We start from the raw sequence: 25,612 nt of genomic DNA on the forward strand, positions 1-25,612 counted from the left end.
GCGATCGCAAACACGTCATTCACCACCGCAAGAGTGAGCGTGCGAACACGTCATTTGGACGTGCCATCCGACATCCGGCGGAAGTGTGGTGAAGCTCGCAATCCTGAACACGCAAAACTTTCATTCTGGAGAAGAATGATATCTTAAGCAGCATAAAACTTTCTGTAAATGATGATTTGGATGAAAAAAACTCCTCAGACTGACATTTGGCTGTCATTTTGTGCAAGGAGTCCTTTTTTTGTAAAAAATTTTTGGGGGGATAGGGAGGAAGTGCCACAGAGTCTCCAACTTCCTGTTCCTGTCCAGCAGGCTCCTCCCAGTGCTTTGTCCATCTCCTGTTCATTCTGCCTTTGGATTTTGAGCTGGAAGGATCACTCTTTGTGTCTGCTGCATCATTATCATTGGATTTGAGGACTTTTGAATTTGATATTTTACAAGTAAGTTGGTATGGTTGTTGTTTGATTGGGGCATTGGAGTTGCTGCAACTACAATTTTGGTACTTATCATTCTTTTTAAAAAAAAAATTGTTGTGGGTAGCCAGTAGATCCAGAGCTAGTCATGGGTGGGTGCATGATGAAGCAACTGTTCCTTTGGTGTGCATTGAATTTATTTCAAACATCATTTAGGGCATGGATGGCATTGGATTGATGTGCAAAATGTGTATTTTTGGGGGTATTCCTGTTCTTTTTGGGTGTGTGTTAAATAAATGCCTTTGTTGTGTGTGGTGCGTTGTTGTGTACCTTGCAGATCTTGTTTAGCCCTGTGGATTTTCGTTTTTGCATTTTATTGCATTAAAAGGCAAAGCAGTGTGGTTTAGCAGCATGTATCCTTTGCCTGGCTATTATAGGCCTTTTGTCAATACATTGTTTTCCAGGCCTCCTGCTTGTTGCTTGTGATTTTGTGAGTGTCCATGTGGCTGGTGGCCATTTCTGGTGGGAGTTATTAGTGTGCTACTTTTGCCATATAGGCCTGAATGTTATTCCTTTGTGGCCTAGGCTTCTTGTTGTTGTGGGCCTGGCCATGAGGCTGGCGGCCATTTTTAAGCCAGGCTGTGTACTTTTTGCTATAGGCCTGCATTGTCTGTCTTCAGTTTCTTGTAGTGTGTGGGCCTGGCCATGTGCTTGGTGGACATTTTGAAGGCCGGTAGTGTGCTTTTGCCATAGGCCTGCAAGCTTGTGGCCTAGTCTGCCAACAGGCCTTTCATCCAGTACGCTCAGAGGAAGTCACGGGTGCATAATACAACTGGTTCTGTGTGTTCTGTGGTATTTAAAACACCATTTAGGGCATGGATGGCATTGCATTGAATTGCAAAATGTGTATTTTTGGAGGTATTTCTGTTCTTTTTGAGTGTGTGTTAAATAAATGCCTGTGTGGTGTGTACCTTGCAGACCTTGTTTAGCCCTGTGGATTTTCCTTTTTGCATTTTATTGCATTAAAGGCAAAGCAGTGTGGTTTAGCAGCATGTATCCTTTGCCTGGCTATTATAGGCCTTTTGTCAGTACATTGTTTTCCAGGCCTCCTGCTTGGTGCTTGTGATTTTTTGTGAGTGGCCATTTCTGGTGGGAGTTATATAAGTGTGCTGCTCTTGCCATATAGGCCTGCATGGGTTTCCTCTTGGCTTACTGCTTCCATCCATCCCCTTTGCCAGCAGTAGCTCCATGAATGATGTGATGAGATGACAAGCAAATAATTTAATGCCAAACTGGGTCCACTTCCATTACATTTCTATTTTTGTTGTTGTTCTTCTTCTTTTCTATCCTTCTTGAGAGTGTACACGGTATACCAGGAAAGCCCTTGTTGACAAAGTCTCACAAATGGCTACACTAAGTTATATCTTTTATTTGTTTGTACTAATAGTAATTGAACCACAACAACAAATGCATCATTTCACTGCTGTTCTTCTCATGGCTTCTTTGCTTTTAGGTGCACAAAAAGACAGAGGAGGAGTTGTCATCATCATCACCCGTTGTACTGCCAAGCAGAAGTCCTGCTGCGCACCACGTCACGTCCACGTGTGACCACAGACATCTCTGCAACTTGTGCACCTGCGTCCTGCTGACATCTGAAGAAGATGGCCCCAAAGAAAGGTCGCAGGTCCTCCAGTACCAAGAAAGTTGTCGGTGAGAAGAAGGAACTGAAAAAGGAAGTGGCACTTACCAAGACTGGTGTGTCGCCCCAGATGTTTTTTGAGAAACAAAAAATTACGCCTGCAGCAGCGTTGTCCGGGGTCCAAGCTAGGACCAGCACCTCTGCATCAGCGGGCCAGACCCACCAACCTAGGCCCAAGCCCATGAGTGTCACAGAGGTAGCCAGTCTACTAACGAGCAGCGATGATAAAATGTCATTATCGCAAAGTAGTACACAATCAACGCAGGCGGAAACTCAGCAGATAAGTGGGCAGCAGCAGGCGCCGCAGCAGGCGCAGCAGCAGCCGCAAGAACAGCAGTAGCCACAGCCCACAATAGTAGTTGTTCCTCCTGAAGTAGGGGCATTTCAGGAGATTGAGCTTCCTGCAAACAAAGAGGGGCAAGCCACTGTTTCAGAAGATCCATTGTCTTCCAGACCCCTAGCAAGGAAAAGGAGGGTTAGTCCATCATCTTCTTCAAGCCCCGCTTCTGATGATCTTGATGCCACTTGGAAGCCACCAGCTCAGTCTGAGAGTGATGCGCGCCACAAGACAAGGCTAGTGAAAATGAAGGTGTTAGACCTGGCATCCTTGGTGTGGGTCTCTCGTCCACCTTTTCACTCTTTTTGCCCCCTCCATGTAGGACCCATTTTTTTCGTGCTGGACTAGACGCTCTGAGCACTGTGCCCCTGCTAACCAGGGCCACGGTGCAAGTGACCCTTTCAAAATATAACCTCAAACATTGTATCTGACCCGGGGAAAATGGTAAATACTCCAAACTAGTGTCCCTAACCTCAGGAGTACATAAGACCTTCTTTTAGGTGAATGAAAGTTAGATCCTGAGCATGGAAATGACCCTTTTAGAAAATGTCTAGATTCCTGAAACCTAACCTCGTTGTGTGCCACTGATGTGCAGTCAGATGTCTTGGCAAAGTGACAGGGACTTGGCTGTCTCCCACAGCCTGGTGTTAGCTGGCTGCCGTGAGATAAGAGAGGCGGAGTAGTTTCTGTCGAGGGTCCTGCCTGCCACAATGCCGGCTCCACTTCCCGCTGCGCGTCTGACACCCCTGCCTCCCTCCATCAAAGGTCGAGGGTGCCAGCTGGCAGGCAAAACCCACAACAGAAACCTGGGTCGAGGGGAACCCCCTACCTGAGCAAATACTTCAAAGACCTTTTTGCCTATAACTAGTGGACACTTGAACTGTAGTAGCTAGATCGATTTTGGGACTACCAAGGCCCTGCTGACTTCGTCGCGGCCCGGACGCATCGCATCTCATCTGGAAGAGCCCTGCTGACTTCGTCACGGCTCACACTCTGTAATTTGAAAGCAGCAGCACTCTTAGTTCAGGACCTTGCACTTCCCAGCAGCAGCCCGCTCAGCCTAGGACCCAGCCCCTCCAAACCGCAGCCTGCACAGTCCAGGACCCTGCACTTCCAAACAGCAGCCCTCTTAGTTCAGGACCCTGCACTTCCAAGCAGCAGCACGCTCCGCCAAAGACCCTGCACTTCCAAGCAGTAGCCCACTCAGCCAAAAACCCTGCACTTCCAAGCTGCAGCCCTCTTAGTCCAGGACCCTGTAATTCCAAGCAGCAGTCCTTTTAGTTTAGGACCCTGCATTCCAAGCAGGAGCCCGCTCAGACAAAGACCCTGCACTTCCAAGCAGCAGCCCTCTTAGTTCAGGACCCTGCACTTCCAAGCAGAAGCCCACGCAGCCCAAGACCCTGCACTTCCAAGCTGCAGCCCTCTTAGTCTAGGACGCTGCACTTACAAGTAGCATCCCTCCTACTCCAGGACCCTGCACTTCAAAGCTGCAGCCCTCTTAATTCAGGAACCTGCAATTCCAAGCAGAAGCCCGCTCAGCCTAGGACCCTGCACTTTCAAGCAGCAGCCTGCTCAGTCCAAGACCCTGCACTTCTAAGCTGCAGCCCTCTTAGTCCAGGACCCTGCACTTCCAAGCTGCAGCCCTCTTTGTCCAGGACCCTGCACTTCCAAGCAGCAGCCCTACTCATCACAGGACCCTGCACTTCGAAGCAGGAGCCAGGTCTCCATAGGACTCTGCACTTCAAAACCGCAGCCCACTCAGCCAAGGACCCATCACTTTGAAGCAGCAGCCCACCCAGTCCAGGACCCTACACTTCCAAGCTGCAGCCCTCTTAGTCCAGGACACTGCACTTTCAAGCAGCAGCCCTATTATTTCAGGACCCTGCACTTCCAAGCAGCAGCCACCTTATTTCAGGACCCTGCACTTCCAAGAAGCAGCCTGCTCAGCTCAGGGCCCTGCACTTCCAAGCAGCAGCCCTCTTACTACAGGACCCTGCACTTCCAAGCAACAGCCCGCTCAGCCAAAGAACCTGCACTTCCAAGCAGCAGCCTTCTTTGTCCAGGACGCTGAACTTTCAAGCTGCAGCACTCTCAGTCCAGGACACTGCACTTCCAAGTAGCAGCCCTCTTAGATCAGGACCCTGCAGTTCCAAGCATAAGCCCACGCAGCCTAAAACCCTGCACTTCCAAGCAGCAGCCCTCTTAGTCCAGGACCCTGCACTTCCACGCTGCAGCCCTCTTAGTCCAGGACCATGTAATTTGAAAGCAGCAGCCCTCTTAGTTCAGGACCTTGCACTTCCAAGCAGCAGCCGGCTCAGCCCAGGACCCTGCACTTGCAAGCAGTAGCCCGCTCAGCCCAAGACCCTGCACTTCCAAGCAGCAGCCTGCTCAGCCCAAGACCCTGCACTTCCAAGCAGCAGCCCGGTCAGCCCTGGACCCTGCACTTTCAAGCAGTAGCCTGCTAAGCACACGAGTCTGCACCTCCAAGCAGCAGCCCGCTCAGCCCAGGACCCTTCACTTCCAAGCAGCAGCCCGCTCAGCACAAGACCCTGCACAACCGAGCAGCAGCTTGTTCTGCTCAGGATCATGCACTTCTAAGCAGTAGCCCACTCAGTCCAAGACCCTGCACTTCCAAGTAGCAGCAGGCTCCGCCAAAGACCTTGCACTTCCAAGAAGCAGCCCGCTCAGCCAAAGACCCTGCACTACCAAGCAGCAGCCCTCTTAGTCCAGGACGCTGCACTTCCAAGCAGCAGCCCGCTCAGCCCAGAACCCTGCACTTCCAAGCAGCAGCCCGCTCAGCCCAGGACCATACACTTCCAAGCAGCAGCCCTCTTAGACCAGGACCCTGCACTTCCAAGCTGCAGCCCTCTTAATTCAGGACCCTGACCTTCCAAGCAGCAGCCGGCTCAGCCCAGGACCATGCACTTCCAAGCAGCAGCCCGCTCAGCCTAGGACCCAGCCCCTCCAAGCTGCAGCCTGCTCAGTCCAGGACCCTGCACTTCCAACCAGCAACCCTCCTAGTCCAGGACCCTGCACTTCCAAGCTGCAGCCCTCTTAATTCAGGACCCTGCACTTCCATGCAGCAGCCGGCTCAGCCCAGGACCCTGCACTTCCAAGCAGCAGCCTGCTCAGCCCAAGACCCTGCACTTCCAAGCAGCAGCCTGCTCAAACCAGGACCCTGCACTTCCAAGCAGCAGCCCGATCAGCCCAGGACCCTACCCTTCCAAGCAGCAGCCCGGTCAGCCTTGGACCCTGCACTTTCAAGCAGTAGCCTGCTAAGCACAGAAGTCTGCACCTCCAAGCAGCAGCCCGCTCAGCCCAGGACCCTTCACTTCCAAGCAGCAGCCCGCTCAGCACACGACCCTGCACAACCGAGCAGCAGCTTGTTCTGCTCAGGATCATGCACTTCTAAGCAGTTGCCCACTCAGTCCAAGACCCTGCACTTCCAAGCAGCAGCACGCTCCGCCAAAGACCTTGCACTTCCAAGAAGCAGCCCGCGCAGCCAAAGACCCTGCACTTCCAAGCAGCAGCCCTCTTAGTCCAGGACGCTGCACTTCCAAGCAGCAGCCCACTCAGCCCAGGATCCTGCACTTCCAAGCAGCAGCCCGCTCAGCCCAGGACCATACACTTCCAAGCAGCAGCCCTCTTAGTCCAGGACCCTGCACTTCCAAGCTGCAGCCCTCTTAGTCCAGGACCCTTCAATTTCAAGCAGCAGCCTTCTTAGTTCAGAACACTGCACCTCCAAGCAGCAGCCCACTCAGCCCAGGACCGTTCACTTGCAAGCAGCAGCCCGCTCAGCACAAGATCCTGCACCTCTAAGCAGGAGACCTCTTAGTCCAGGACCCTGCATTTCCAAGCAGCAGTCGGCTCAGCCCAGGACCCTGCACCTCCAAGCAGCAGCTGGCTCAGCCCAGGACCCTGCACTTCCAAGCAGCAGCCCGCTCAGCCCAGGACCCTGCACTTCTAAGGAGCAGCCCACTCAGTCGAAGACCCTGCACTTCCAAGCAACAGCACGCTCTGCCAAAGACCCTGCACTTCCGAGCAGCAGCCCGCTCAGCCAAAGACGCTGCACTTCCAAGCAGCAGCCTTCTTTGTTCAGGAACCGGCACTTCCAAGCAGAAGCCCACGCAGCCCAAGACCCTGCACTTCCAAGCAGCATCCCTCCTAGTCCAGGACTCTGCACTTCAAAGCTGCAGCCCTCTTAATTCAGGAACCTGCTCTTCCAAGCAGCAGCCCGCTCAGCCCAGGACCCTGCACTTTCAAGCAGCAGCCTGCTCTGTCCAAGACCCTGCACTTCCAAACTGCAGCCCTCTTAGTCCAGGACCCTCCACTTCCAAGCTGCAGCCCTCTTTGTCCAGGACCATGCACTTCCAAGCAGCAGCCCGCTCATCACAGGACCCTGCACTTCGAAGCAGCAGCCAGCTCTGCCCAGGACTCTGCACTTCCAAGTTGCAGCCCTCTTAGTCCAGAACCCTGCACTTTCAAGCAGCAGCCCTCTTATTTCAGGACCCTGCACTTCCAAGCAGCAGCCATCTTATTTCAGGACCCTGCACTTCCAAGAAGCAGCCTGCTCAGCTCAGGACCCTGCACTTCCAAGCAGCAGCCCTCTTACTCCAGGACCCTGCACTTCCAAGCTGCAGCACTCTTAGTCCAGGACCCTGCACTTCCAAGCAGCAGCACGCTCAGCACAAGACCCTGCTCTTCTAAGCAGAAGGCCTCTTAATCCAGGACCCTGCACTTCTAAGTAGCAGCCCTCTTAGTCCAGGTCCCTTCACTTTCAAGCAGCAGCCTTCTTAGTTCAGGAAACTGCACCTCCAAGCAGCAGCCCACTCAGCCCAGAACTGTTCATTTCTAAGCAGCAGCCTGCTCAGCACAAGAACCTGTACCTCTAAGCAGAAGACCTCTTAGTCCAGGACACTGAACTTCCAAGCAGAAGCCGGCTCAGCCCAGGACCCTGCATTTCCAAGCAGCAGCCCGCTCAGCTCAGGAGTCTGCACCACCAAACAGCAGCCCGCTCAGCCCAAGATCCTGCACTTCCAAGCAGCTGCCCGCTCAGCCCAGGACCCTGCACTTCCGAGCAGCAGCCCGCTCAGCACAGGAGTCTGCACCTCCAAGCAGCAGCCCACTCAGCCCAGGACCCTTCAGTTCCAAGCAGCACCCCGCTCAGCACTAGACCCTGCACAACAGAGCAGCAGCTGGTACTGCTCAGGACCATGCATTTCTAAGCAGTAATCCACTCAGTCCAAGCCCCTGCACTTCCAAGCAGCAGCACGCTCAGCCAAAGACCCTGCACTTCAAAGCAGCAGCCTGCTCAGCCAAAGACCCTGCACTTCAAAGCAGCAGCCCTCTTAGTCCAGGACGCTGCACTTTCAAGCTGCAGCCCTCTCAATCCAGGACACTGCACTTCCAATCAGCAGCCCTCTTAGTTCAGGACCCTGCACTTTCAAGCAGAAGCCCACGCAGCCCAAGACACTGCACTTCCAAGCAGCATCCCTATTTTCCTGGACCCTGCACTTCCAAGCTGCAGCCCTCTTAGTCCAGGACCCTGTCCTTCCAAGCAGCAGCCCTCTTAGCCAAGGACCCTGCACTTCCAAGCAGCATCACGCTCCGCTAAAGACCCTGCACTTCCAAGCAGTAGCCCGCTCAGCCAAAGACCCTGCACTCCCAAGCAGCAGCCCTCTTAGTTCAGGACCCTGCACTTCCAAGCAGCAGCCCTCTTTGTTCAGGACCCTGTTTTTCCAAGCAGCAGCCCGCTCAGCCTAGGACCCAGCACTTCCAAGCAGCAGCCCGCTCAGCACAGGACCCTGCACTTTCAACCACAGCCCTCTCAGTCCAGGACTATGTACTTCCAAGCTACGGCCCTCTTTGTCCAGGACCCTGCACTTCCAAGCTGCAGCCCTCGTAGTCCAGGACCCTGCACTTCCAAGCAGCACCCCGCTCATCACAGGACCCTGCACTTCCAAGCAGCAGCCAGCTCAGCCCAGGACCCTGCACTTCCAAACCACAGCCCACTCAGCCCAGGACCCTGCACTACCAAGCAGCAGTCCACTTAGTCAAGGACCCTGCACTTCTAAGGTGCAGCCCTCTTAGTCCAAGAACCTGCACTTCCAAGCAGCAGTCCTCTTATTTCAGGACCCTGTACTTCCAAGCAACAGCCATCTTATTTCAGGGCCCTGCACTTCCAAGCAGCAGCCCGCTCATCACAGGACCCTGCACTTCTAAGCAGCATCCAGCTCAGCCAAGGACCCTGCACTTCCAAACAGCAGCCCACTCAGCCCAGGACCGTGCACTTCGAAGCAGCAGCCCGCTCAGTCCAGGACCCTGCATTTCCAAGCAGAAGCCTTCTTAGTCCAGGATGCTGCACTTTCAAGATGCAGCCCTATCAGTACAGGACACTGCACTTCCAAGTAGCAGCCCTCTTAGTTCAGGACACTGCACTTCCAAGCAGAAGCCCACTCAACCCAAGACCCTGCACTTCCAAGCAGCAGCCCTCTTAGTTCAGGACTCTGAACTTCCAAGCTGCAGCCATCTTAGCCCAGGACCCTGCACTTCCAAGCAGCAGCCTGCTCAGCACAAGACCCTGCACATCCGAGCAGCAGCTGATTCTGCTCAGGACCGTGCACTTCTAAGCAGCAGCACACTCAGCCCAAAACCCTGCAATTCCAAGCAGCAGCACGCTCAGCTTTAGACCCTGCACTTCCAAGCAACAGCCTGCTCAGCCAAAGACCCTGTACTTCCAAGCAGCAGCCCTCTTTGTCCAAGACGCTGCACTTTCAAGCTGCAGCCCTTTCAGTCCAGGACACTGTAAATCCAAGCTGCAGCACTTTTAGTACAGGACCATGTAATTTGAAAGCAGCAGCCCTCTTAGTTCAGGACCTTGTACTTCCTAGCAGCAGCCCGCTCAGCCTAGGACCCAGCACTTCCAAGCTGCAGCATGCTCAGTCCAGGACCCTGCACTTCCAAGCTGCAGCCCTCTTAATTCAGGACCCTGTGCTTCCAATCAGCAACCTGCTCATCCCAGTACCATGCACTTTCAAGCAGCAAGCCAGCTCAGTCCAGGAACTTGCACTTCCAAGCTGCAGCAGGCTCAGCCCAAGACCCTGCACATCCAAGCAGCAGCCCGCTCAGCCAAAGACCCTGCACTTCCAAGCAGCAGACCTCCTAGTACAAGACCCTGCACTTCCAAGCTGCAGCCCTCTTAATTCAGGACCCTGCACTTCCAAGCAGCAGCCCGCTCAGCCCAGGACCCTGCACTTTCAAGCAGCAGCCTGCTCAGTCCAAGAACCTGCACTTCCAAGCAGCAGCACGCTCAGCCGAAGACCCTGCACTTCCAAGCAGCAGCCCGCTCAGCCAAAGTTCCTGCTTTTCCAAGCAGCAGCCCTCTTAGTCCAGGAAGCTGCACTTTCAAGCTACAGCCCTCTCAGTCCAGCACACTGCACTTACAAGCAGAGGCCCACTCAGCCCAAGACCCTGCACTTCCAAGCAGCAGCCCTCTTAGTCCAGGAACCTGCACTTCCAAGCTGCAGCCCTCTTAGTCCAGGACCCTGTACTTCCAAGCAGCAGCCCTAACAGTTCAGGACCCTGTTTTTCCAAGCAGCAGCCCGCTCAGCCTAGGACCCAGCACTTCCAAGCTGCAGCCCGCTCACTCCAGGACCCTACACTTCCAAGCAGCAGCCTTCCTAGTCCAGTACTCTGCACTTCCAAGATGCAGTCCTCTTAAATCAGGACCCAGCACTTACAAGCAGCAGCCCGCTCAGCAGAGGACCCTGCACTTTTAACCACAGCCCTCTCAGTCCAGGACTCAGCTCTTCCAAGCTGCAGCCCTCTTAATCCAGGACCCTGCACTTCCAAGCAGCAGCCCGCTCAGCCCAGGACCCTGCACTTTCATGCAGCAGCCTGCTCAGTCCAAGAACCTGCACTTCCAAGCAGCAGCACGCTCAGCCCAAGACCCTGCACTTCCAAGCAGCAGCCCGCTCAGCCAAAGATCCTGCTCATCCAAGCAGCAGCCCTCTTAGTCCAGGAAGCTGCACTTTCAAGCTGCAGCCCTCTCAGTCCAGGACACTGCACTTCCAAACAGAGGCCCACTCAGCCCAAGACCCTGCACTTCCAAGCAGCAGCCCTCTTAGTTCAGGAACCTGCACTTCCAAGCTGCAGCCCTCTTAGTCCAATACCCTGTACTTCCAAGCAGCAGCCCTCATAGTTCAGGACCCTGTTTTCCAAGCAGCAGCCCGCTCAGCCCAGGACCCTGCACTTCCAAACAGCAGCCCACTCAGCCCAGGACCCTGCACTTCCAAGCAGCATCCCACTCAGTCCAGGACCCTGCACTTCCAATCCGCAGCCCTCTTAGTCCAAAACCCTGCACTTCCAAGCAGCAGCCCTCTTATTTCAGGACCCTGCACTTTCAAGCAGCAGCCATCTTACTTCAGGACCCTGCACTTCCAAGCAGCAGCCCGCTCATCACAGGATCCTGCACTTCTAAGCAGCATCCATCTCAGCCCAGGACCCTGCACTTTCAAACAGCAGCCCACTCATCCCAGGACCCTGCACTTCAAAGCAGTAGCCCGCTCAGTCCAGAACTCTGCACTTCCAAGCAGAAGCCATCTTTGTCTAGGATGCTGCACTTTCAAGATGCAGCCCTCTCAGTCCAGGACACTGCACTTCCAAGCAGAAGCCCTCTTAGTTCAGGACCCTGCACTTCCAAGCAGAAGCCCACTCAACCCAAGACCCTGCACTTCCAGGCAGCAGTCCTCTTAGTCCAGGTCTCTGCACTTCCAAGCTGCCACCCTCTCAGTCCAGGAACCTGCAATTTCAAGCAGCAGCCTTCTTAGTTCAGGATTCTGCACCTCCAAGCAGCAGCCTGCTCAGCCCACGACCGTTCACTTCCAAGCAGCAGTCCGCTCAGCAAAAGACCTTGCGCTTCTAAGCAGAAGGCCTCTTAGTCCAGGACCCTGCACTTCCAAGCAGCAGCCCGCTCAGCCCAGGACCCTGCACTTCCAAGCAGCAGCCCACTCAGTCCAGGACCCTGCACTTTCAAGCAGCAGCCCGCTAGGCCAAAGAACCTGCACTTCCAAGAAGTCACCCTCTTAGTCCAGGACGCTGCACTTTCAAGTAGCAGTCATCTTCTTTCAGGGCCCTGCACTTCCAAGCAGCAGCACACTCAGCCTAGGACCCTGCACTTCCAAGCAGCAGCCCTCTTAGTTCAGGAACCTGCACTTCCAAGCTGCAGCCCTCTTAGTCCAATACCCTGTACTTCCAAGCAGCAGCCCTCATAGTTCAGGACCCTGTTTTCCAAGCAGCAGCCCGCTCAGCCCAGGACCCTGCACTTCCAAACAGCAGCCCACTCAGCCCAGGACCCTGCACTTCCAAGCAGCAGCCCACTCAGTCCAGGACCCTGCACTTCCAATCCGCAGCCCTCTTAGTCCAAAACCCTGCACTTCCAAGCAGCAGCCCTCTTATTTCAGGACCCTGCACTTTCAAGCAGCAGCCATCTTACTTCAGGACCCTGCACTTCCAAGCAGCAGCCCGCTCATCACAGGATCCTGCACTGCTAAGCAGCATCCATCTCAGCCCAGGACCCTGCACTTTCAAACAGCAGCCCACTCATCCCAGGACCCTGCACTTCAAAGCAGCAGCCCGCTCAGTCCAGAACTCTGCACTTCCAAGCAGAAGCCATCTTTGTCTAGGATGCTGCACTTTCAAGATGCAGCCCTCTCAGTCCAGGACACTGCACTTCCAAGCAGCAGCCTTCTTAGTTCAGGATTCTGCACCTCCAAGCAGCAGCCTGCTCAGCCCACGACCGTTCACTTCCAAGCAGCAGTCCGCTCAGCAAAAGACCTTGCGCTTCTAAGCAGAAGGCCTCTTAGTCCAGGACCCTGCACTTCCAAGCAGCAGCCCGCTCAGCCCAGGACCCTGCACTTCCAAGCAGCAGCCCACTCAGTCCAGGACCCTGCACTTTCAAGCAGCAGCCCGCTAGGCCAAAGAACCTGCACTTCCAAGAAGTCACCCTCTTAGTCCAGGACGCTGCACTTTCAAGCTGCAGCCCTCTTAGTCCAGGACACTGCACTTCCAAGCTGCAGCATGCTCAGTCCAGGACCCTGCACTTCCAAGCTGCAGCCCTCTTAATTCAGGACCCTGTGCTTCCAATCAGCAACCTGCTCATCCCAGTACCATGCACTTTTAAGCAGCAAGCCAGCTCAGTCCAGGAACTTGCACTTCCAAGCTGCAGCAGGCTCAGCCCAAGACCCTGCACATCCAAGCAGCAGCCGGCTCAGCCAAAGACCCTGCACTTCCAAGCAGCAGACCTCCTAGTACAAGACCCTGCACTACCAAGCTGCAGCCCTCTTAATTCAGGACCCTGCACTTCCAAGCAGCAGCCCGCTCAGCCCAGGACCCTGCACTTTCAAGCAGCAGCCTGCTCAGTCCAAGAACCTGCACTTCCAAGCAGCAGCACGCTCAGCCGAAGACCCTGCACTTCCAAGCAGCAGCCCGCTCAGCCAAAGATCCTGCTTTTCCAAGCAGCAGCCCTCTTAGTCCAGGAAGCTGCACTTTCAAGCTACAGCCCTCTCAGTCCAGGACACTGCACTTACAAGCAGAGGCCCACTCAGCCCAAGTCCCTGCACTTCCAAGCAGCAGCCCTCTTAGTCCAGGAACCTGCACTTCCAAGCTGCAGCCCTCTTAGTCCAGGACCCTGTACTTCCAAGCAGCAGCCCTAACAGTTCAGGACCCTGTTTTTCCAAGCAGCAGCCCGCTCAGCCTAGGACCCAGCACTTCCAAGCTGCAGCCCGCTCACTCCAGGACCCTACACTTCCAAGCAGCAGCCTTCCTAGTCCAGTACTCTGCACTTCCAAGATGCAGTCCTCTTAATTCAGGACCCAGCACTTACAAGCAGCAGCCCGCTCAGCAGAGGACCCTGCACTTTTAACCACAGCCCTCTCAGTCCAGGACTCAGCTCTTCCAAGCTGCAACCCTCTTAATCCAGGACCCTGCACTTCCAAGCAGCAGCCCGCTCAGCCCAGGACCCTGCACTTTCATGCAGCAGCCTGCTCAGTCCAAGAACCTGCACTTCCAAGCAGCAGCACGCTCAGCCCAAGACCCTGCACTTCCAAGCAGCAGCCCGCTCAGCCAAAGATCCTGCTCATCCAAGCAGCAGCCCTCTTAGTCCAGGAAGCTGCACTTTCAAGCTGCAGCCCTCTCAGTCCAGGACACTGCACTTCCAAACAGAGGCCCACTCAGCCCAAGACCCTGCACTTCCAAGCAGCAGCCCTCTTAGTTCAGGAACCTGCACTTCCAGGCTGCAGCCCTCTTAGTCCAATACCCTGTACTTCCAAGCAGCAGCCCTCATAGTTCAGGACCCTGTTTTCCAAGCAGCAGCCCGCTCAGCCCAGGACCCTGCACTTCCAAACAGCAGCCCACTCAGCCCAGGACCCTGCACTTCCAAGCAGCAGCCCACTCAGTCCAGGCCCCTGCACTTCCAATCCGCAGCCCTCTTAGTCCAAAACCCTGCACTTCCAAGCAGCAGCCCTCTTATTTCAGGACCCTGCACTTTCAAGCAGCAGCCATCTTACTTCAGGACCCTGCACTTCCAAGCAGCAGCCCGCTTGTTGGACAGGCCACATGAAGGGCTTGCTCCCTCCCCGCATGACAGGGCCCAAGCCCCGGCCCTCCAGGTGTTACCCACAAGAGCAACCCGCACCCCGTCTCCCGACGGAACTCCTGCCCCCGGACATCCATGTATCATGGGGCCGAACCACTACCGGCTCCCCCGGCCGGACCAGCCGCCATCTTGGACACTGCACCACGAGGCCGCGTGGCCTCAGCTTGACCCTAACCCTGGGCCTGGCCAGGCCCCGACATCCCGGCACCACCATCCACCCAGGAGGTGAACGGACCACTTGGCAGGTCAATGGGAGAAAGAAATGTCGATGGCTCTCCCCCGCCAGGTGCCGATCGCCCTCCAGCTCCCCCGGGCGCTGGCTCCACAACCCTGCTGGGTGTCTGGACTCCCTCATCCCGGACCTTCCGACCTCCAAGCGCGAGGGTCCGGACATCAAAGGGCGCCAGACCTATAACTAGGGCAGCTCCAGAGCAGGAAGGCAGTTGTATCCTGGAGTCGAGAGACACCGAGAAGAACTCAGCCTTGACGGACTACCGGCGCTGCCGTAGCCCTGCCTTGTGAACTATCGTCCTGCCTGCTGGCGCTGCCGCGGCCTTCTGCATCCTCCATCCTCGTCGGGACCTGCTGGCGCTGCCGCGGACCGTTGTAACGACCACCTTCATCGGGACCTGCTGGCGCTGCTGCGGACCGTTGTAACGACCACCTTCATCGGGACCTGCTGGCGCTGCCGTGGACCGTGTAACGACCACCTTCATCGGGACCTGCTGGCGCTGCCGCGGACCATGTAACGACCATCTTCACCGGGACCTGCTGGCGCTGCCGCGGCCCGTCCAAAGCTAGAACATCGAGCTCGAGGATTGTGAGCTATCCATCATACCATCTCAGCTACCAGATTGGTAACCAGACTGTCCCGCTACCCCCTTTCCCAAACCAAGAGACTAGAATCGAGGGGACCCCTGAGTCCAGACCTCCTTGTACCATTCCATCGTACCTTAAGAACTCGCTTATAAAGAACGTTAAATCCTATCCTTGTGTGGTGTATATCTGTGGGGGGGAAGTTACTCGTCTGTACGATCGCTGGAGACGGCTCTCCCCGGAGACCTCTCCCCTTGTCCTCGGCCGACCCTCCCGGTCCGTCTAACATTGGTGGCCAGCGGCGCGATCCGAATCAACGCGTAATCGTACAGAGAGTAGCTCACCCCACGACAAAACCACAATGTCAACCAAAGAGAGCGGATCCACCGAGAAATTCCAGATGGATAAATTGGAAGAGGACAGCCATCGTGAATTGAAACAATTCTGCATGGAACTAGGCATTGCTACCACCGGCCTGAGTACCAAAGACGATTTTAAGCACGCCATTGAGTCGTGGGCAGAAACCGGGGTCGCCAGATCCCCAGACCGAAACGGTGCAGCATCAGAGAGGAACGCCACGGCTCCCGAGGAGCGAGGAACGGGCCTCTCACAGGAAGAGATCCAAGAAAGAGAAAAAAACAGACTACATGAGTTAGAAATGGCACGGCTCAAAATGGACGGTGAACTAAAATTAGCCGAGCAAAAACTGAACCTAGAACATCTGCGGCTCCGAGAAGAACGGGAAGAAAAACAGAGGCAGAGAGAGCTCGAAGAAAAAAGATTAGCATACGAACACGAGCGCAAACTGGCAGAAATAGAACTACGGAAGCAGAACAAAGAACCGGAGGTGCCCGAGCGACCGCGCACCCCGGGAGCGACAGAAAAGAAAGTCCACATCCCCAAGGATGTCGTCCGAGAGTATGTCCGAGAGGACGACATACAACAGTGGTTCAAGGCCTACGAGATCGCCATGACCTCCCACCGGATCGATCGAAGTGACTGGGGAGCCGGCCTATGGGGGAGGTTCATCAACGAAGGCCGCGATGCCCTGCTACAGCTCCCAGACCATCAGATGTCATCCTATGACCACATGAAGGCTGCCCTCCTCACCCGATATGGGCTCACACCCGAAATGTACCGCCAGAGGTTTTGGGACTGCACCCGGATCCCGGGTACAACTTGGGTGAAATATGTCAACTATTTCAGCCGAGCCTTCGAGGGTTGGATCAAGGGAAGCCACGTAACGACCTACGAGCAACTTTTTAACCTCATGGTGTGGGAGCACCTCTCTAACAACTGCTTCGTCGAGCTCAGGCAGCACCTCCTCGACAGTAAATTGACTGACCCACGGCAACTCGCCGCCGAAGCTGACCGGTGGGAAAGCACCCGAGTGGGCCAGAGAGGGCCACACGAGCAGAACCGGAACAACCAAGGTCAGCACCGTCCCCGAGGAGGAGGAGGAGGCCAGGGGCGAGGGAGAGACACCGTCCCGGCCGCTCCCGCTGCCAGCACCCCGCCCCCGGCCAGCCGGGGGAACCCCCCGATGCGCCCGGGGTTCCGAGCCAACGTCACGTGTCACCGATGCCAGCGAGTCGGCCACTACGCCAATGACCCGAACTGTCCACAGAACCAAACTCCAAAACCCCGCCAGGTAGCTGCCGCCGCCCTGGGGGGAGAACAAATCTCCGAAGAACAAGAAGAATACGAGCAGGCACAACAAGAGTGGGAACCGGCCGCCATGGTTCTAGCGTGCCTAGGGGGAAAAGACATGGTCCCGCGGGCCCCCCTACCCGCCAACACCAGAAAATATAGCCAGTGGGTGAACATTAATGGGCGCCGGGCCGAAGCCCTACGTGACACAGGGGCCAGTGTGACGGCCGTCCGCTGTCACCTGGTAAAACCAGAGCAGATCCTGCCGAACATTCTCTGCCCCGTCCGCTCAGCCGACAATTCAGAGAGTCTATGTCGGATGGCCTGCGTCCACTTCGAATGGGGAGGGGTCTCTGGCATGTTGAAGGTGACGGTCCGGGATGATGCCCCCGTGGACTGTCTCCTGGGGAATGATCTTGAGAGTTCCCCGTGGGCCGCCGTTGAGAGAAGAGAGCACCTGGGGATGCTGGGCCTCCCGGACTGGGCGTGCGTAACCACCCGGTCCATGGCCGCCCGTGCCATCCCCCGACCAGAAGAACCAGAATGGCCTGCACCTCCTCCCCCGATCGCTCCAGTAGAGGACACCGACTATACCGACCCCCCAGAGCAAACCCCCGAAGGGGTCGCCCAGGACCTTCCCGACCTGGCTCAGTGGCGTCAAGAAGGGGGGCCCACCCAGGAACAGTTCCGCCAAGAGCAGAAGACCTGTCCCTCCCTCGAGGGACTCCACCAGCAAGCCATCGCCCAGAGCGCAGGGGACACCACCGGAGCCCATTGGGTCTATTGGGATAACGACCTGTTATACAGTGAACAGAGAATCGCGGAGTTAGGGGCCAGTCGAGTGCTGGTGGTGCCCCTCCGTTTCAGAGACTTCCTGTTAAATTTGGCCCACGATGTCCCTCTGGCTGGACACCTGGACCAGGACAAAACCTACAGTCGCCTGGTGACCCACTTTTTCTGGCCGAGGATGCGAAACGACGTCCTCAACCACTGCCGGTCCTGCCCCACGTGCCAGGCCAGCGGGAAGAGCGGCCGCAAACTCAAAGCACCTCTGCAACCCTTCCCAGTTGTCACCACCCCGTTCGAGAGGGTGGGAATAGACATTGTGGGGCCCCTGGTCCCCCGCACAGCACAAGGACATCGGTTCATCCTGGTACTGGTGGACCACGCCACCCGCTACCCCGAGGCTGTGCCCCTGCGAACTGTAACAGCTCCGGTGGTCGGCCGGGCCTTAATGGGGATCTTCTCCCGGGTGGGCTTCCCCCGAGAAGTCGTCAGCGACCGAGGCACAAACTTTATTTCGAAATATATGAAGTCCCTCTGGCAACAGTGCGGGGTCACCTACCGATTCACGACCCCCTATCATCCTCAAGGAAACGGACTAGTTGAGCGATTCAACCGCACGCTCAAGGGAATGATTGGGGGATTGGAAGAGCCCCTCCGTCGCCAGTGGGATGTACTACTTCCGTGCCTCCTCTTCGCCTATCGAGAAGTTCCCCAGAAGTCCCTCGGTTTTAGCCCTTTCGAACTCTTGTACGGGCACCCTGTGCGAGGGCCCCTCAGCCTAGTCAAAGAAGGTTGGGAGATGGCCCCCCTAAAGACCCCTCCAGACGTCTTCAAGTACCTCCTGGCACTACGCAATCAGACCCGGCGATTCAGGGAAATGGCAAAAGCGAATCTTGAGGCCAGTCAGGAGGACATGAAAAAATGGTACGATCAAAATGCCTCCTCCGTCGAATTCGAACCTGGTCAACAAGTGTGGGTGATGTCCCCCACCGAACCATGTGCCTTGCAGGACAAGTGGACGGGGCCCTTCAAAGTGGTCGAACGCAAGAGCCCCGTCACCTATCTCATCGATATGGAGTCTCCCCGGAACCCCCTCCGGGTCCTCCACACCAACAGACTCAAACCCCACTTTGTGCGCTCGGAACTCAGCCTCCTGATGGCTACAGACAGTGGGGCGGAAGAAGACTCCGAGCCTCTCCCTGATCTCCTGAAGACTCAGGAGAAAGATGGTTCCGTGAACGGGGTCCGGCTCTCCGAGGCCCTCACCCCAGAGCAGCGCCAAGGCTGCCGGGACCTCCTGCTGCAGTTTGCTACTTTGTTTTCCCTCACCCCAGGGGTCACCCCCTGGTGCTTGCACGACGTGGACACTGGGGACAGTCCCCCTATCAGACACCGGGCATACCGCGTACCAGATCGGGTGCGGGCCTGCATCCAAGAGGAAGTGTCCAAGATGCTCACTCTCGGGGTCATCGAGCCCTCGGACAGCCCCTGGGCCAGCCCGGTCGTGCTGGTCCCCAAAGCTGCTGCCCCCGGCACCACTCCTGAACTCCGATTCTGCGTCGACTATCGGGGCTTGAATGCTGTCACCAGGACCGACGCTCATCCCATCCCCCGAGCGGATGAATTGATCGACCGCATGGGGGCTGCCCGCTACCTCAGCATCTTCGACCTGACAGCGGGCTACTGGCAGATCGGTCTCACACCCCGAGCCCAAGAACGGTCCGCCTTTTCTACCCCCGATGGCCACTACCACTTCAAGGTCATGCCCTTCGGCATGAAGAATGCCCCAGCTACTTTTCAGCGACTAGTGAACCAGGTCTTGGCGGGGCTCGAAGAGTTCAGCGCCGCCTACCTGGACGATATCGCTGTGTACAGCCGCCACTGGTCCGACCACCTCCACCACCTCCGAGAGGTCCTGCAGGCCCTCCAGCGGGCCTGCCTCACAATCAAGGCCGGCAAGTGCCAAATTGGTCAGGGATCCGTGACCTACCTCGGACACCAGGTGGGAAGCGGTCTGGTGGCCCCTCTGCAACTCAAAATCGCTGCCATCCAGTCCTGGCAGCCCCCAGTCACGCAGACCGAGGTCCGAGCCTTCTTGGGACTCACCGGCTACTACCGGCGGTTCGTGAGGGACTATGGCAGCATTGTGGGGCCCCTCACGGGTCTCACGTCCAAAAACCACCCGAAGAAGATTAACTGGACCCCCGACTGTCAAGCGGCCTTCGAGAAGCTGAAAGCCGCCCTGTGCTCCAGGCCCCCGATTACAGTCGGGAATTCATTGTGCAAACGGACGCCTCCGACCACGGCATCGGGGCGGTTCTCTCCCAGCTGAACCCCGAGGGTCTTGACCAGCCGGTGGCCTTCATCAGCAGACGCCTCCTGGCCCGAGAACAGCGCTGGAGCATAATCGAGAGGGAGGCCTTCGCAGTGGTGTGGGCCCTCAAAAAGCTCCGGCCCTATCTCTTCGGTACCCACATCCGGGTGCAAACCGATCATCGACCCCTGCAGTGGCTAATGCAGATGCGGGGGGAAAACCCAAAACTATTGCGCTGGTCCATCTCCCTGCAGGGGATGGACTTCACTGTGGAACATCGACAGGGCCAAGACCACACCAACGCAGATGGCCTGTCACGCTTTTTCCGCCTCGACGAGGAGAGTCCCCAAGAGGATGGGTGACTCTCCCCGCCTTCAGCTGGGGGTGACGCATGTTGGACAGGCCACATGAAGGGCTTGCTCCCTCCCCGCATGACAGGGCCCAAGCCCCGGCCCTCCAGGTGTTACCCACAAGAGCAACCCGCACCCCGTCTCCCGACGGAACTCCTGCCCCCGGACATCCATGTATCATGGGGCCGAACCACTACCGGCTCCCCCGGCCGGACCAGCCGCCATCTTGGACACTGCACCACGAGGCCGCGTGGCCTCAGCTCGACCCTAACCCTGGGCCTGGCCAGGCCCCGACATCCCGGCACCACCATCCACCCAGGAGGTGAACGGACCACTTGGCAGGTCAATGGGAGAAAGAAATGTCGATGGCTCTCCCCCGCCAGGTGCCGATCGCCCTCCAGCTCCCCCGGGCGCTGGCTCCACCCCCCTGCTGGGTGTCTGGACTCCCTCATCCCGGACCTTCCGACCTCCAAGCGCGAGGGTCCGGACATCAAAGGGCGCCAGACCTATAACTAGGACAGCTCCAGAGCAGGAAGGCAGTTGTATCCTGGAGTCGAGAGACACCGAGAAGAACTCAGCCTTGACGGACTACCGGTGCTGCCGTAGCCCTGCCTTGTGAACTATCGTCCTGCCTGCTGGCGCTGCCGCGGCCTTCTGCATCCTCCATCCTCATCGGGACCTGCTGGCGCTGCCGTGGACCGTTGTAACGACCACCTTCATCGGGACCTGCTGGCGCTGCCGCGGACCGTTGTAACGACCACCTTCATCGGGACCTGCTGGCGCTGCCGCGGACCGTGTAACGACCACCTTCATCGGGACCTGCTGGCGCTGCCGCGGACCGTGTAACGACCAAATTCACCGGGACCTGCTGGCGCTGCCGCGGCCCGTCCAAAGCTAGAACATCTAACTCGAGGATTGTGAGCTATCCATCATACCATCTCAGCTACCAGATTGGTAACCAGACTGTCCCGCTACCCCCTTTCCCAAACCAAGAGACTAGAATCGAGGGGACCCCTGAGTCCAGACCTCCTTGTACCATTCCATTGTACCTTAAGAAATCGCTTATAAAGAACGTTAAATCCTATCCTTGTGTGGTGTATATCTGTGGGGGGGAAGTTACTCGTCTGTACGATCGCTGGAGACGGCTCTCCCCGGAGACCTCTCCCCTTGTCCTCGGCCGACCCTCCCGGTCCGTCTAACACCGCTCATCACAGGATCCTGCACTTCTAAGCAGCATCCATCTCAGCCCAGGACCCTGCACTTTCAAACAGCAGCCCACTCATCCCAGGACCCTGCACTTCAAAGCAGCAGCCCGCTCAGTCCAGAACTCTGCACTTCCAAGCAGAAGCCATCTTTGTCTAGGATGCTGCACTTTCAAGATGCAGCCCTCTCAGTCCAGGACACTGAACTTCCAAGCAGCAGCCCTCTTAGTTCAGGACCCTGCACTTCCAAGCAGAAGCCCACTCAACCCAAGACCCTGCACTTCCAAGCAGCAGTCCTCTTAGTCCAGGTCTCTGCACTTCCAAGCTGCCACCCTCTCAGTCCAGGAACCTGCAATTTCAAGCAGCAGCCTTCTTAGTTCAGGATTCTGCACCTCCAAGCAGCAGCCTGCTCAGCCCACGACCGTTCACTTCCAAGCAGCAGTCCGCTCAGCAAAAGACCTTGCGCTTCTAAGCAGAAGGCCTCTTAGTCCAGGACCTTGCACTTCCAAGCAGCAGCCCGCTCAGCCCAGGACCCTGCACTTCCAAGCAGCAGCCCACTCAGTCCAGGACCCTGCACTTTCAAGCAGCAGCCCGCTAGGCCAAAGAACCTGCACTTCCAAGAAGTCACCCTCTTAGTCCAGGACGCTGCACTTTCAAGTAGCAGTCATCTTCTTTCAGGGCCCTGCACTTCCAAGCAGCAGCACACTCAGCCTAGGACCCTGCACTTCCAAGCAGCAGCCCTCTTAGTTCAGGAACCTGCACTTCCAAGCTGCAGCCCTCTTAGTCCAATACCCTGTACTTCCAAGCAGCAGCCCTCATAGTTCAGGACCCTGTTTTCCAAGCAGCAGCCCGCTCAGCCCAGGACCCTGCACTTCCAAACAGCAGCCCACTCAGCCCAGGACCCTGCACTTCCAAGCAGCAGCCCACTCAGTCCAGGACCCTGCACTTCCAATCCGCAGCCCTCTTAGTCCAAAACCCTGCACTTCCAAGCAGCAGCCCTCTTATTTCAGGACCCTGAACTTTCAAGCAGCAGCCATCTTACTTCAGGACCCTGCACTTCCAAGCAGCAGCCCGCTCATCAAAGGATCCTGCACTTCTAAGCAGCATCCATCTCAGCCCAGGACCCTGCACTTTCAAACAGCAGCCCACTCATCCCAGGACCCTGCACTTCAAAGCAGCAGGCCGCTCAGTCCAGAACTCTGCACTTCCAAGCAGAAGCCATCTTTGTCTAGGATGCTGCACTTTCAAGATGCAGCCCTCTCAGTCCAGGACACTGCACTTCCAAGCAGCAGCCCTCTTAGTTCAGGACCCTGCACTTCCAAGCAGAAGCCCACTCAACCCAAGACCCTGCACTTCCAAGCAGCAGTCCTCTTAGTCCAGGTCTCTGCACTTCCAAGCTGCCACCCTCTCAGTCCAGGAACCTGCAATTTCAAGCAGCAGCCTTCTTAGTTCAGGATTCTGCACCTCCAAGCAGCAGCCTGCTCAGCCCACGACCGTTCACTTCCAAGCAGCAGTCCGCTCAGCAAAAGACCTTGCGCTTCTAAGCAGAAGGCCTCTTAGTCCAGGACCCTGCACTTCCAAGCAGCAGCCCGCTCAGCCCAGGACCCTGCACTTCCAAGCAGCAGCCCACTCAGTCCAGGACCCTGCACTTTCAAGCAGCAGCCCGCTAGGCCAAAGAACCTGCACTTCCAAGAAGTCACCCTCTTAGTCCAGGACGCTGCACTTTCAAGCTGCAGCCCTCTTAGTCCAGGACACTGCACTTCCAAGCAGCAGCCCACTTAGTTCAGGGCCCTGCACTTCCAAGCAGCAGCACACTCAGCCTAGGACCCAGCACTTCCAAATTGTAGCCCGCTCAGTCCAGGACCCTGCACTTCCAAGCAGCAGCTCTCCTAGTCCAGGGCCCTGCAATTCCAAGCTGCACCTCTATTAATTCAGGACCCTGCACTTCCTGGCAGCAGCCTGCTCAGCCCAGGACCCTGCACTTTCAAGCAGCAGCCCGCTCAGTCCAGGACCCTGCACTTCCAAGCTGCAGCCCTCTTAGTCCAGGACCCTGCACTTCTAAGCAGCAGCCCGCTCATCACAGGACCCTGCACTTCCAAGCAGAAGCCAGCTCAGCCCAGGACCGTGCACTTCCAAACAGCAGCCCACTCAGCCCAGGACCCTGCACTTCGAAGCAGCAGTCCGCTCAGTCCAGGACCCTGCACTTCCAAGCAGCAGCCCTCTTATTTCAGGACCCTGCACTTCCAAGTAGCAGTCATCTTCTTTCAGGGCCCTGCACTTCCAAGCAGCAGCACACTCAGCCTAGGACCCAGCACTTCCAAATTGCAGCCCGCTCAGTCCAGGACCCTGCACTTCCAAGCAGCAGCTCTCCTAGTCCAGGGCCCTGCAATTCCAAGCTGCACCTCTCTTAATTCAGGACCCTGCACTTCCTAGCAGCAGCCTGCTCAGCCCAGGACCCTGCACTTTCAAGCAGCAGCCCGCTCAGTACAGGACCCTGCACTTCCAAGCTGCAGCCCTCTTAGTCCAGGACCCTTCACTTCTAAGCAGCAGCCCGCTCATCACAGGACCCTGCACTTCCAAGCAGAAGCCAGCTCAGCCCAGGACCCTGCACTTCGAAGCAGCAGTCCGCTCAGTCCAGGACCCTGCACTTCCAAGCAGCAGCCCTCTTATTTCAGGACTCTGCACTTCCAAGCAGCAGTCATCTTCTTTCAGGACCCTGCACTTCCAAGCAGCAGCCTGCTCAGCAATGGACCTTGCACTTCCAAGCAGCAGCCCTCTTAGTCCAGGACCCCACACTTCCAAGTTGCAGCCCTCTTAGTCCAGGACCCTGCACTTTCAAGAAGCAGCTTCTTAGTTCAGGACTCTGCACCTCCAAGCTTCAGCCCGCTCAGCCCAGGACCATTCACTTCCAAGCAGCAGCCAGCTTAGTACAAGACCCTGTACTTCTATGCAGAAGGCCTCTTAGTCCAGGACCCTGCACTTCCAAGCAGCAGCCCACTCAGCCCAGGACCATGCACTTCCAAGCAGCAGCCCGCTCGGCCCATGACCCTGCAATTCCAAGCAGAAGCCCACTCAGCCCAGGACCCTCCATTTCCAAGCAGCAGCCCGCTCAGCCCAGGAGTCTACACCTCCAACCAGCAGCCTGCTTGGCCCAGGGCCCTTTACTTCCAAGCAGCAGCCTGCTCAGCACAAGACCCTGCACATCGGAGTTGCAGCTGGTTCTGCTCAGGACCATGAACTTCTAAGCAGCAGCCCACTCAGTCCAAAACCCTGCACTTCCAAGCAGCAGCATGCTCAGCCCAAGACCCTGCACTTCCGAGCAGCAGCCACCTCAGCCAAAGGCCCTGCACTTCCAAGCTGCAGCCCTCTCTGTACAGGACATTGCACTTCCAAGCGGCAGCCCTCCTATTCCAGGACCCTGATCTTCCAAGCTGCAGCCCTCTTAATTCAGGACCCTGTACTTCCAAGCAGCAGCCCACTCAGCCCAGGACCCTGCACTTTCATGCAGCAGCCCGCTCAGTTCAGGACCCTGCACTTCCAAGCAGCAGCCCTCCTAGTCAAGGACCGGAATTTTAAAGATTAGTGAGACTTCAAATCGAACTAGGACCAAACACTCTTGGACTTAGGAAGCTCTAGGGCTAGCACCTACGAGAGTACCGGAGTACTCGAGTTACCTCACCCAGGGAATCCGGGTGCATAGGTGTCTTTTGGTGTCGGGTTGGGTCGCGTCGTCGATTTCAATGGAAGCCTGCAAAGAACTGCTGCTGCCGTGAAGCGGAGAAGTGTTCGGAGAGATCCAAGCCTGGATCTAGGATGTAAGGAACCTGAAATCAGAAGGAGACAGAGTCTGGGTCACTTGCCAGTGACCTACGGCAGGATGGACCAATGTCCACAGATGTCGGGTGCTTCAGGTGAGTTGAAGGGTGTCTTGACTCTTCAGCCACAAGGTCCAGGAGGCATTGACGAAGTCCACGAGCCGGATTCTAGCTGCCCCACAAAGTCTGTTGAGTGCTGCGGTGTCGGCGACCAGAGAGGACCCAACAAGAGTTGGCAATGGCAAGTCAAAGGAAATCAGAGAAAGGACTGCGGTGCAGTCCAGCAAGGTTTGATGGACTCACCCAGGAAAGGTAAGTAAGAGCAAGTCTGGAGCGACCAGAAAAGCACAAGTAGAAATGGAGTTGCCTTCGTGGGGACCTGCTAGCCAACGGGCTAGTGATCGCGAAGGAGCCTCGAGCGGTCGCACTGAAAGCTGGCCCACGGGTCACTCGTGGAGTGGAGGCCAACAATCTTCGGTGCAGGAGGTGCTGAAGGCTGGGGCTACTCGGAGCCCAAAGCACAACTTCGAGGATGACCAGAAAGGTGTTGTTGCTGCAAAAGTTCACGGTGTCCAGGGGT

Source organism: Triturus cristatus, chromosome 3_1, assembly GCF_964204655.1.
Source record: "Triturus cristatus chromosome 3_1, aTriCri1.1, whole genome shotgun sequence".
NCBI lineage: Eukaryota > Metazoa > Chordata > Amphibia > Caudata > Salamandridae > Triturus > Triturus cristatus.